The following is a 12,937-nucleotide window of genomic DNA, read 5'->3' as shown; positions in this document are numbered from 1 at the left end:
AATAAAAACAAAGTGATACATAAGCTACACGTGCAGGGCCCTGCAGAACAATGGGAGACCTAGCGCCTCTGCTCAGGAATTTATACTCGCCGAGGATTTTCTGTGTATGGTTGCCACGTTCTTGTGCAGCTTTATTATTCACCTGTCACAAGAAAGCTGCAAAACTCCATGTGCTGGCTTGAGTTGGAAATGTCTATTAACTTGTCGGCAAATGAAAAGGGTGAAGGGTTTTCATCTCTGCAGATGAATTGAAACAGGTGCAGCGTGTCTCCAAGATCGCTAATTAAAACTACTCAGGACTTGTATTTATTTCGCATGAAAAAGAGTTTTACACGTGTTTGAAAACTGTATGGAAATATAGCTTTTTAAAAATTTGACTATAGAGTCAAGCTTTACTTCTGCTTTATATCATTTCATGAATGGAAGCTTTGCTAGGGAATTTCTCAGGTTTGGATTCACAGGCTGGGATGTTTTAGATTGCACATACTCATAGAGCAAATTGACACTGTGTTTGTTAGCAGAGGGATTTGAATGAGTTTGGGCATGAATATATGCTTTCAATTTGTACCTTTTGTACTTGACTCCATGGAATGGCACTACTGTATTTTTATACATAATCTTTGAAGAATCTGAGGCTCTTGTCCTTCTAAATTCTGCCTATTTCTTTGTAGCTCAAGGAAAGGGAGGAAAGGTCTACAGAGAAGGAAGGGAACAACTAGATAGGGCTAGGGAATACATTCTTTAAAAAAAAGTCTGAATCTGAGTTTAAGAAAACCTGTATTTGAAGAACTTATGAAATTTTAAACAAGTCACTAAGCCTATCTGTTCCTTAGATACTTAATCTCTTAAGGCTCAGCTCAAATGTCACTTCTTTCACAAAGCTTTTGGAGATCTCTTTAGCTAAAATCAATATTTCCTGCTTCTATCCTTCCATGGAACTGTGCACCTCAGTATATTATGCCACACACAGGAAGATCTGTGAAGGTTTGGATTCTAAAGTCAGAATCAGAGTAACTGGGACGAAAGCGCAGTCTTACCACTCACTAGCTGTGTAACCATGGAGCCTAGTCTTTAAATTATTTGTCTGCAAAATTAGATTAACAGTGGTACAGCTCACCTAGTTTTGTTGTGAGGGTTAAGTGGGAGAAGCCAGGTAAAATGTTTTGTGTAGTGTCTGAGAGGAAGTAATTGCTCCATAAAAAGTAGCTGTTGATGCTGTTTATCAGGGAAGCAGAGTAAAATAGGAAAAAGAATTTTCAAAAGGAAGATTGGATGGAGTTTTGACTCTCCCAGTTGCTAGCCTTGGGATCTGGGAAAAATCAGTTAACTATTTGAATCTCATTCCCTCATCTATCACATTACCCAACTCCTACAGGGGTGATAGGGATCCGGTGCAATGGAGTATATGAATGTTTTACAAGTGATAAAGCACTAAGTACTATTAGACATTATTTGGAACAAATTGGGTATAGCCAATAAGACCTGGATTTAAATTCTGGCATCATCATTCACTAACTTTGTGAAATTAATAAATGACAATAGTTGTCTGTGTGCACTGGTTTCCTCATATCAGTGAGGAAAAAATTGTTATTGTAAGCATCAAACAATATTTTAGGTACTCGATCTACCATTGAGCTGGAGAAGGCAATGGCAACCCACTCTAGTACTCTTGCCTGTAAAATCCCATGGATGGAGGTGTCTGGTAGGCTGCAGTCCATGGGGTTGCTAAGAGTCAGACACGACTGAGCGACTTCACTTTCACTTTTCACTTTCATGCATTGGAGAAGGAAATGGCAACCCACTCCAGTGTTCTTGCCTGGAGAATCTCAGGGATGGGGGAGCCTGGTGGGCTGCCATCTATGGAGTCACACGGAGTCGGACACGACTGAAGCGACTTAGCAGCAGCAGCAGCTACCATTGAGCATATGGCAAAGTCAGTTGTATAATTTCATCCCTTACCCCATTTGTTTTGTTCCTTGTACATATGTCTATGCGATCCTCCGGACTGAAAAACTACATGATGCTCTATTTTGCACGTTCCAAAGCCTTTTGAATGAACCCACACAATGTAAGAACAGTTCAGCCAAGTCTCGAGTTGCTGGACAAATACTGGGCTTTGGCTCACCTTCCAGGATAGACAGAAAACCAATAGATTCTGGGCTAGGTTTCCCTTGTCATGCTGAAGGTTTTGTGCAGGACTGAAATGAATCAACAAATACAAAAGGACTTTGACAATTTCCAAGTCCTCTAATATAAAAATATTTTATTACACAAAGGCTGTTACTATGTCAGGATCCTTCACTCTTGCCTGTTATCTGGTCGGCCCTGCACTTTCCTTTAGCCTGGCCAGAAGCTGCACTGATGTGTGGCATCCTGAATAGAATTCCCTGCATTGTGTGGGTCATGGAAGGCATGGACTGTCAGCCTCATTTATCTTCAAGAAAGCAGACCATCTTGAAGAAAGAATACACCTAAATCCCAGGAGGTTGCTTCAGTGTAACCACCAGCCCACCAGCTTTTAGGGAATCTTGAGTTTAAGATTATCAGTGCCACTCTTTTTTGCTCCTCAGCCCTAGTGGTTGAGAAACAATGAAAGGTACAGGGCAAAGCCTGGACTGAAATGGTTCCTACCTGGCCAGAAAGATTCTGTCTGCTGCCTGTATGCACTTTGCAGTCTTAGGAAACAGTGTGAAATATGGAAAGGAAGATCAGGAAGGTTGACACTTGGTTTTGGATGGAGGAATAAGGAAAAAAGATGCAAATCATATTTCAATCAGAAAAAAAAAAAATTAGTTTTTCAACATAGTTTCCATGACACCACGCAGAAACTGAGAGGCCTTGACTGACAGTGGAATATTCCTGGGCCTGACACAAAACAACCACTGGTGGCCTCCTGCAGGTAACTATGTAAAACCAAAGATCACTTCTGCCTGCCTTTCTGACAGCCATCCCAGGGTTACTCTTCCTTCCAAACCTTTTACGGTGCCAGTTAGCCTCAGCCCCCAACACTCAGCTAAAATTAAAAACAAATGCAAGACTCTTTAAACAGTAGCAGAAACAATTCAGTGACCATGGCTCTTTGTGCCAATGCCTTGATCCCAGTCCCTGTGACTACTGGCTGATGTTCACAGAAATAAACAGTCAAGTAAGAGTCAAAAAGAAAGAAAAGGAAAAGGAGAGGAAAAGCACAAGAAAAAAATGCTATAGTCAGTAATATGTAAGAATCATGCAATCAATTCAAACTCAACTGGTAAATCCACATCTTTCTGGAGGAAGAGAGCTGGACCGTTTTCAAAGTCTTGTTTATGCATGCCCACAGGAAGCCATGTTATAAATATCCCCCGATGTACCTTTTTGAGCAGCTGGCCAGTCCCAGGGAGTTTCAAACATTAAACATTCATTTCCCCACCTTCTGGCTCTTTCTACTCTGCGTCTTCTGCTCTCATTCTCAAGGCAGAAAGAAACTGGGGTCTGAGTTATGCTGTGGACAGACAAAAGACTTTCTGCAGCTTGCAGCATATTCTGTCCAGGGAAGCGACACAGACTTCAGGTGCTTGGGGAAGCCATCTGTAGCTCTCGAGGCGATGAAACTGGGCTGAGAACGCAGTGCTTTCTGGCCGCTCTGCTTCCAGCTGGAAAGACCACTGAGGAAGCCGATCTCGCAGCACTTTCTGCAAAATTGCCTCCATCCATCCCATCTGGTGTTTTCCAGTGATGGAGAGCTGCCTGAAACATCCCTGAAACTGAGGAAAGAGCTGCCAGACTTCCCCACAGAGAGGCGTGGGTGACTTGAGTATTCCAGTTGAATCAGGAATGCTTGCTTCATGCCTGCCCTGAGCGGGCAGGGGACCTGAGCCTGGGGCCTGAGCTGGGGCACAAATGTGAGCAGCCTGGGAGGGGAGACGGATGGACTGTCACATTTCTACCAGGAGAGGAGAAGCTGAAATGCACCAGGCTGCTTTTGAAGTATGGCAACCACACACCAAACTCTCCTCCAGAAATCACAAAACAAATCACAGCAACTTTTAGCTAAAAACTTGGATGTCATCGGACCGAGATGAAATAGCAATCTCAAAAGTGTACAAAAAAAAAAGAAGCCTAATGATGCCGTGGAAAACGTTAAAGGGAAATGAAGGGGCACTAAGGGCTGAGAAAGGAAGGCAGCGAGGAAGCCAGGGAGAGGCTCTCGTCCTGGGTGGTGCTGTCTGGGGAACGGGCGCCTTCATCTCCCCGTGTCCACGGTTTATCAAGGCACGTGGGGGAGCAGAGCAGAGGCATGGCGTGCTCTTTGTGTGTTTTTTCATCATTTTTTTTTTCCAGCGTGTTCCCATTGAACCAAAGCCTCCGCGTGGCACACTGACAATGTCCTTTACCCTCCTTTCATCTGGCCCGTTCTCCAGACTTGTCATTATTTCTCAGGCCCCACGGGTTTGGGTCCCTTTCATCTTTTCTCAGAAATGATTATCTTCAGACCTGTTATGTGAAAAGCTATGACATAGCACATCATCCCCAAGCCCTTTCAAATGGACCTCCTTGAAAAATTCTTGTTAACACGAGACAGGGCCCTTCTGGATTAATGTTCGTTCTGAGTTATTATCACAAGATGAGTAGGAAGGAGCCTCCAGGGGTACTTCCCTGTGGGACGCCAGAGAAAAAGAGGAAAGGAGAGATCTGAATGTGAAATTCCCATACATTCCAGCTTTTAAGCATTCTTAGAGAATAAATGCCCGTTTTTATTTTTAGTAAATTATTTACGTATAATCAGCTTCTAATAATGACTGGGATGTCTTACACAAAAGACCTTGTTTGACACTAGGCACAGATCATCAGAAGAACAAAAACAGGAAAGGATATAAATAAATTTACCAAAAATCTGAACTATGATAATAACAAAGCATTGAATTTAGCTTCCTGGTGGTCAAAGCAAAAACATTAGAGGATGCTAGGTATTAATAGGAACAAAAGCGTAACAGTTAATTAAAAGGGATGGATTTTTTTTCCCTTGGAAGTGAGTTCTAAAATATGTTTCGACATATTTAAGATATATTTAGCTAGATAAGTGAGTACAGGAAGTGAACAGTCATAAGAATTATGTGTGTGTGTGTATGTGTGTGGCTCAGAGAACTAACTGACCACTTAAAACATATTCTTCATACATTTGTGCATCTATGTAAATGCTCTTAAAACACAGTGGTGTCCAGCTGGAGCAAATTATGTTTCAGAATTAGTATGAGAGATTTTTAAAAACTTTTCTGTTCTTCCCATCTCCTAGAAAATTCTGATTCAGATGGTATAAGCATAAGGGATCCATTCTCAGGAATATGACTGAAATAAACCTTTCCCTTCTATTGTTCTCCCTGGTAGAGGATTCTTTCGAACAGCAGGGAGACTTGGAGAGAAGATGGCAATCAGTGGGGATAGCTTTGCTATTTCTTAAGCTGGGCAGGTGTGATTTGTAGGCTAGATCTGATTTTAGCTTTCTTAGAAGACTTTCAAATATAACCTATATCCTGGGTTTGCTTTGCCCCTTTAAGGTGTGAAATCTAGCTTCTACCTCATTGCCCTGACCACTAAATAATGATTATTTTGTTTTTGTTTTTCTGAGCTATACATTGCTAGTTTGACTCAAAATATTACTTATTTATTTATTTATTTTTTAGAGAATCAAAGAGTAGAAGAGGTTTCTTATTGTTTTAGAGGGTCCTTTAAGGTTAAGTTTTCTTGGCTTAAGGTGATGTTCCACCCTATCCCTGCAGGCTTTCAAATACACTCTGCAAACCTAATCCTGGAACAGGGAACCCACAAGCAAAGGATGTGACAACAGACCAAAATCTAATGACTGTCATTTGTTGATGTTTACTGAAGGCCTCAGATATGCAGATGACACCACCCTCATGGCAGAAAGTGAAGAACTAAAAAGCTTCTTGATGGAAGTGAAAGAGGAGAGTGAAATAGTTGGCTTAAAGCTCAACATTCAGAAAACTAAGATCATGGCACCTGGTCCCATCACTTCATGGCAAATAGATGGGGAAACAGTGGAAACAGTAGCTGACTTTACTTTTTTGGGTGCCAAAATCACTGCAGATGGTGATTGCAGCCATGAAATTAAAAGACGTTTACTCCTTGGAAGGAAAGTTATGACCAACCTAGATAGCATATTAAAAAGCAGAGACATTACTTTGTCAACAAAGGTCCGTCTAGTTAAGGCTATGGTTTTTCCAGTAGTCATGTATGGATGTGAGAGTTGGACTGTGAAGAAAGCTGAGCGCCAAAGAATCGATGCTTTTGAACTGTGGTGTTGGAGAAGACTCTTGAGAGTCCCTTGGACGGCAAGGAGATCCAACCAGTCCATCCTGAAGGAGACCAGTCCTGGGTGTTCATTGGAAGGACTGATGTTGAAGCTGAAACTCCAATACCTTGGCCACCTCATGCGAAGAGGTGACTCATTGGAAAAGACCCTGATGCTGGGAAGGATTGGGGGCAGGAGGAGAAGGGGACAACAGAGGATGAGATGGCTGGATGACATCACCGACTCGATGGACATGAGTTTGGGTAAACTCCAGGAGTTGGTGATGGACAAGGAGGCCTGGCGTGCTGCGATTCATGGGGTCGCAAAGAGTCAGACACGACTGAGCGACTGAACTGAACTGAACTGAAGGCCAAGAATATACACTTTCACCAACACACCCTACACCACTGGTGTTATCATCTTCCTAGTGCTAGTGGTAAAGAGTCCGCATGCCAGTGCAGGAAACTCAAGAGACGCGGGTCCAGTCCCTGGGTCAGGAATATTCCCTGGCATTGCAAATGGCACCCCAATTCAGTATTCTTGCCTGGAAAATTCCATGGGCAGGGGAGCCTGGTGGGCTACAGTCCATGAGGTCGCAAAGAGTCAGACATGACCGAGCTCGTTAGTCTCTCCATAGTCAACTAAACTAAGAAGGAAAGTGGCTTCCCATTTAACATGAACCAGATAGAAGAGAAAGCACACTTAAAACAGAGCCACCGATCCTCCTGGCCATTATGAGACTGAACTTGGGCTACTTCATGTACCTTTAAGAATCATGGTCCACTCTATCTCCTTCACGATTTCACACCATATAGAAGCTATTTTAGAAAGTACTTTAAAGCAAGGTCAAGGGCCTTGTCGATTCTGAGCCCACCTTCTAATATCTACACTGGTCATCAAAGGAAGTCAGGGCCCTATTCAGGGATTGCATTTCTCAACTTGAGACTATCTGTGGTTAAATTATAGGTTTGCTGCTATAGAGGCATGGACCCTGAAGCCATGCTGTCCATGTTCAGATCCTGCCCTGACACATATCAGCCATGTGACTCTATCCAAGTTATTTAATGATATCTCTATGCCTCAGTTTCCTTTTCTATATAAAGACACAACTCTGGTGCCTATCTTAGAGGCTTCAACTTAGAGCTTGACTGCATTCTTACAGGTACAGTGTTTAGAAAGTTCCCAGCGTAGAAGTACTCAATAGAGTAAAGTTATCACAATTCTTAGTATTTTTTCCATTGAAATTAATCCATTTGTCACTTTCTTTGGACATCACAGTAGTCAGGTGTTTTTTTTTTTTTTTTTTTGTAACCACTGTCAAGAACATGCATTTTAGGGTGAACCAGTGAGTTCAGTGATTCCTGAGGCCACATCAGAGAGCTTCCTCCCAGGGGTCACAAAATGCAAACCTGTACCAAGCTACCTAGAAAAACTGCCTTTTTATTTCTCCTCCAAGCATGGCTATGCCTTCTGCCTCATAACTCAGAGCAGCTGAATGAAGGGAATTTTCTCTCTGGCTCAATTTCTCTCTTTCTCTCACTCTTCAAAACAAACACACAGAATTTCTTAAGAGATTTTTTAATTTCCTTATCACAGCCTCCGTTTTTATGTTTCCTAATTTTAAATTTAAAAGACTACCTAAGCTGGGAATTGTTCTGTGATGTTGATTTATGAGACTAATGCAAAAAAGGACAGTCTTACCAATGCACGTATCTATTTGGCAAGGCAGGCGTGATTTATAAAAAGACAGTCTGGTGACACGCATATAAAGGCAGCTTTCATGCAGCAAGTATAAAGGCAAAAAGAAAACCCGATACTGGTGGAATGACAAACTCTTTGCTATTTTCAGAGAAGTGTAAATGCCACCTTAGCTTCAGCTTCAAGTCCAGCTGTGGAGAGTGTGCCATCTCAGATGGGATACCCAAGATGAGCTTGGATTAATTGTTCTTTATCTTTGAAGCTAAGTTTCAGGTTAGGCTGGCCTGTTTTTGTCTAATCACTGTTTATGGGTCTGCCATCCATAAATTTTTCACAACTTCAATGAAGCTCTAATACATTTTATAGATTTTTTCATCTAGATGGTCCACTGGAGAGATAGTATATATAATAACAAGCTTCTTTTATTAATCCTTGAAGAATTTACTTCATGTTCTATAAGGTGCATTCTATGAAAACTAGACTTGGGAAATTAGACAACATTTATTAGATTTTCTGGACTGTTTCCCAATACTCTAGCCTCAGTCATTAATGCTCTGGTTTTACATGGAGGCTCTTAATGCCTTCTTTCAAGTTAGCTACTGGCTTCCCATGTAGCTCAGATGGTAAAGAATCTGCCTGCAATGTAGGAGACCTGTATTTGATACCTGGGTTGGAAAGATCCCCTGGAGCAGGGTTGGCAACCCACTTCAGCTTTCTTCCCTGGAGAATCCCCATGGAGGGAGGAGCCTGACCAGTTATAGCCCATGGGGTTGCAAAGAGTCAGACATAGCTGAGCAATCAAGCAGACATATGTCACACCAGTGAAGAGTTCACTCTTCCATTTCCCCTACCTGTAGCTGTTAAGATATGCTTGGCACTATACACTGAATGTTTCAGTTCGGTTCAGTTCATTCACTCAGTCGTGTCCGACTCTTTGCGACCCCATGAACCGCAGCACGCTACAATTGCCTGTCCATCACCAACTTCCGGAGTCTACCCAAACTCATGTCCATCGAGTCGGTGATGCCATCCAACCATCTCATCCTCTGTCATCCCCTTCTCCTGCTCCCAATCCTTTCCAGCATCAGGGTCTTTTCCAATGAGTCAACTCTTCGCATGAGGTGGCCAAAGTATTGGAGTTTCAGCTTCAACTTCAGTCCTTCCAATGAACACCCAGGACTGATCTCCTTTAGGATGGACTGGTTGGATCTCCTTGCAGTCCAAGGGACTCTCAAGAGTCTTCTCCAACACCACAGTTCAAAGCATCAATTCTTCAGTGCTCAGCTTTCTTCACAGTCCAACTCTCACATCCATACATGACCACTGGAAAAACCATAGCCTTGACTAGATGGACCTTTGTTGGCAAAGTGATGTCTCTGCTTTTTAATATGCTGTCTAGGTTGGTCATAACTTTCCTCCCAAGGAGTAAGCGTCTTTTAATTTCATGGCTGCAATCACCACCTTCAGTGATTTTGGAGACCAGAAAAATAAAGTCAGCCACTGTCTCCACTGTTTCCACATCTATATGCCATGAAGTGATGGGACTGGATGCCATGATCTTAGTTTTCTGAATGTTGAGCTTTAAGTCAACTTTTTTACTCTCCTCTTTCACTTTCATGAAAAGGCTCTTTAGTTCTTCACTTTTTGCCATAAGGGTGGTGTCATCTGCATATCTGAAGTTATTGATATTTCTCCCGGCAATCTTGATTCCAGCTTGTGCTTCCTCCTGCCCAGCATTTCTCATGATGTACTCTGCATATAAGTTAAATAAGCAGGGTGACAATATACAGCCTTGACGTACTCCTTTTCCTATTTGGAACCAGTCTGTTGCTCCATGTCCAGTTCTAACTGTTGCTTCCTGACCTGTATACAGGTTTCTCAAGAGGCAGGTCAGGTATTCCTATCTCTTTCAGAATTTTCCACAGTTTATTGTTTTCCACGCAGTCAAAGGCTTTGGCATAGTCAATAATGCAGAAATAGATGTTTTTCGGTAACTCTCTTGCTTGTTCGATGATCCAGCGGATGTTGGCAATTTGATCTCTGGTTCCTCTGCCTTTTCTAAAACCAGCTTGAGCATCTGGAAGTTCATGGTTCACGTATTGCTGAATCTTGGCTTGGAGAATTTTAAGCATTACTTTACTAGTGTGAGATATGAGTGCAATTGTGCAGTAGTTTGAGCATTCTTTGGCATTGCCTTTCTTTGGGAATGGAATGAAAACTGACCTTTTCCAGTGCTGTGGCCACTGCTGAGTTTTCCAGATTTGCTGGCATATTGAGTGCAGCGCTTTTACAGCATCATCTTTCAGGATTTGAAATAGCTCAAGTGGAATTCCATCACCTCCACTAGCTTTGTTTATAATGATGCTTCCTAAGGCCCTCTTGACTTCACATTCCAGGATATCTGGCTCTAGGTGAGTGATCACACCACTGTGGTTATCTGGGTCCTGAAGATCTTTTTTGTACAATTCTGTGTATTCTTGCCACCTCTTCTTAATATCTTCTGTTTCTGTCAGGTCCATACACTTTCTGTCCTTTATTGAGCCCATCTTTGCATGAAATGTTCCCTTGGTATACCAAATTTTCTTGAAGAGATCTCTAGTCTTTCCCATTCTATTGTTTGGAATGCATTCTATTGTTTGTTTCCCTTCTATTGTTTGGAATTTCTATCTATTGGAAGCAGGGCAAAGGCTAATAGAGTTCTGCCAAGAGAACACATTGGTCATAGCAAACACCCTCTTCCAACAACACAAGAGAAGACTCTAAACATGGACATCACCAGATGGTCAACACCGAAATCAGATTGATTATATTCTTTGCAGCCAAAGATGGAGAAGCTCTATACAGTCAGCAAAAACAAGACCGGGAGCTGACTATGGCTCAGATCATGAACTCCTTATTGCCAAATTCAGACTGAAACTGAAGAAAGTGGGGAAAACCACTAGATCATTCAGATATGACCTAAATCAAATCTCTTATGACTATACAGTGGAAGTGAGAAATAGATTTAAGGGACTAGATCTGATAGACAGAGTGCCTGATGAACTATGGATGGAGGTTTGTGACATTGTGCAGGAGACAGGAATCAAGACCACCCCCAAGAAAAAGAAATGCAAAAAAGCAAATCGCTGTCTAAGGAGGCCTTACAAATAGCTGTGAAAAGAAGAGAAGCAAAAAGCAAAGGAGAAAAGGAAAGATATACCCACTGAATGTTTGTGTCTCCTGAAAATTCATGCATTGAGACATTTGGCTATAACCACCATCCCAGCAGCTTATCAACAGATGCTATTTCTTGGTCAGGCTACATGCTTGCAATGGGTCAGCTGAAGCTCTGTATTGTATCATCTTTACTCCTAGGACCTTGTTAATAGAATAACTTCTATCTTGAGTGGCAGAATGAAAAGGAATTATTGTAAACTCTGAACGTATCTACTTAGGAGTGATATACAATTATATTTCTCTATTCAAAGCAGGGCCTATAGTATAATCCTCCTTGAAGGGTGGACACTGCTAGGAAGGAAAATGGAATTTTTTCAATGCCAGAGAATTTAAATTTTAGAAAATGATTGCTCCAACGATAACGAAAACTCAAAGAAGCAGGAGTAACGAGGTCACTGAATCATCCTAAAACCTGGTTTTTAGGGTAAAAATGTGTGGTGGGCTGACTGGAAAGTTATTTTGTCACAAACATGAACACTGGGCATATCCAGAAAAGTCTAAAAAGAAGGAGGTACACTGTAGTACCTGTTACCACACATCTTCATTAGGTTAACAGGTCAAGAATTTTAGCAGAGCAGGAAAGAGATAATGACTGGTTTAAACTGTTAGACCCTCAGAGAATCTTCCTAAAACAGCTTTTGTAGAGGGAGGCAGATATCAATAAAATCAGAGCCTGTGCATTGCTTGAAGTCCACTCTTCCCTAGCCTGAGGGTCTGAAAGTACAGGATAACCTCCCTCTTGAGCAGGAAGCCACCCTACATGGTGAAGGAGAGATATGATGGGGAGGCGCTGACTGGGGGAAAATGTTTTGCAGTGAAGAGAAGCACTAGACATTCCCACATAGAACAGAAATGTAATTTCCTTCCAAAAAAGGAAAGCAGTAGCTAAGCATGAGGGAATGTGAACTGCAGAGAGAGAAGCACAGTAAGCACTGAGAAATGGAAAAGGAAAGGAAATTGAGAAGCTGAAATGGAGAAAGGCGAAGGGAATTTCAGTCAGGGTGAGAGCAGCAGACAGGACAAAGCCTGGAGAAGAACTGGAACACAGTAAGAAACCAAAGTGAAGGAGGATATATTTTTTTACTCACAAAGCTTAGTAGTGCTAAAAGGGGCTTAAGAGAAGTAGTAAGGAGATTAGCAGCCTTAATTTCTCAGTCCAACAAAAAAAAATTAAATCCTTCTATGGCAGGCTCTATGCCAGATCCTGAGAATTGAAAGTTAAATAATGCATAGACCCTGACCCCTAGAAGCTCCTATTCTAGTAAGGGGTGATGGTTAATAAACAGGCAAATTCAATACAGGTACTGTGTGATTAGGTACAAATAGAAACTAAACTCAGGTGCTAACAGAACACAGGACTAGGGCACCTGAGACAGAGAGAGGGACAGAAGTGGTCGAGGAAGGTGAAGAAAGATGTTCTGGGAAGGCAATGCTTGACTATAATAATGTATCTCTTAATAACTCCTGCATTGGCAGGAGGATTCTTTACCACCAGCATCACATGGGAAGCCCAATGAAGAATTAATAAAACTTAACTCTACAGGGGAAGTTGGGAAAGTTGTACCTGGCAGGGCGAAGAGCAGATGTAAGTGCGTAGCAGTGACAAGAGCCATAAAATCAAAGGTCACATTCAGGGAACTCACCAGGAGATGTTTTGTGTGGCTGGAGCCAATGGGATGAATGGGGAGCACTAGAGAATGAGTCATAGACCAGGGCCTTTTTGTCCGCTCTGCC

At 42.1% G+C, this 12,937-nt stretch overlaps 1 long non-coding RNA gene across 1 annotated transcript in view; it reads left to right on the top strand.

Moving 5' to 3' along the window:
* Positions 1–12,937, top strand: part of LOC145546559 (uncharacterized) — a 174,161-nt gene that overhangs the window by 85,446 nt on the left and 75,778 nt on the right. The window lies entirely within an intron of this gene.

This window comes from Giraffa tippelskirchi, chromosome 4 (assembly GCF_054371585.1).
Source record: "Giraffa tippelskirchi isolate mGirTip1 chromosome 4, T2T-mGirTip1v1.2.pri, whole genome shotgun sequence".
Classification (NCBI taxonomy): domain Eukaryota; kingdom Metazoa; phylum Chordata; class Mammalia; order Artiodactyla; family Giraffidae; genus Giraffa; species Giraffa tippelskirchi.
This window is presented reverse-complemented; position numbering and strand designations above follow the sequence as displayed.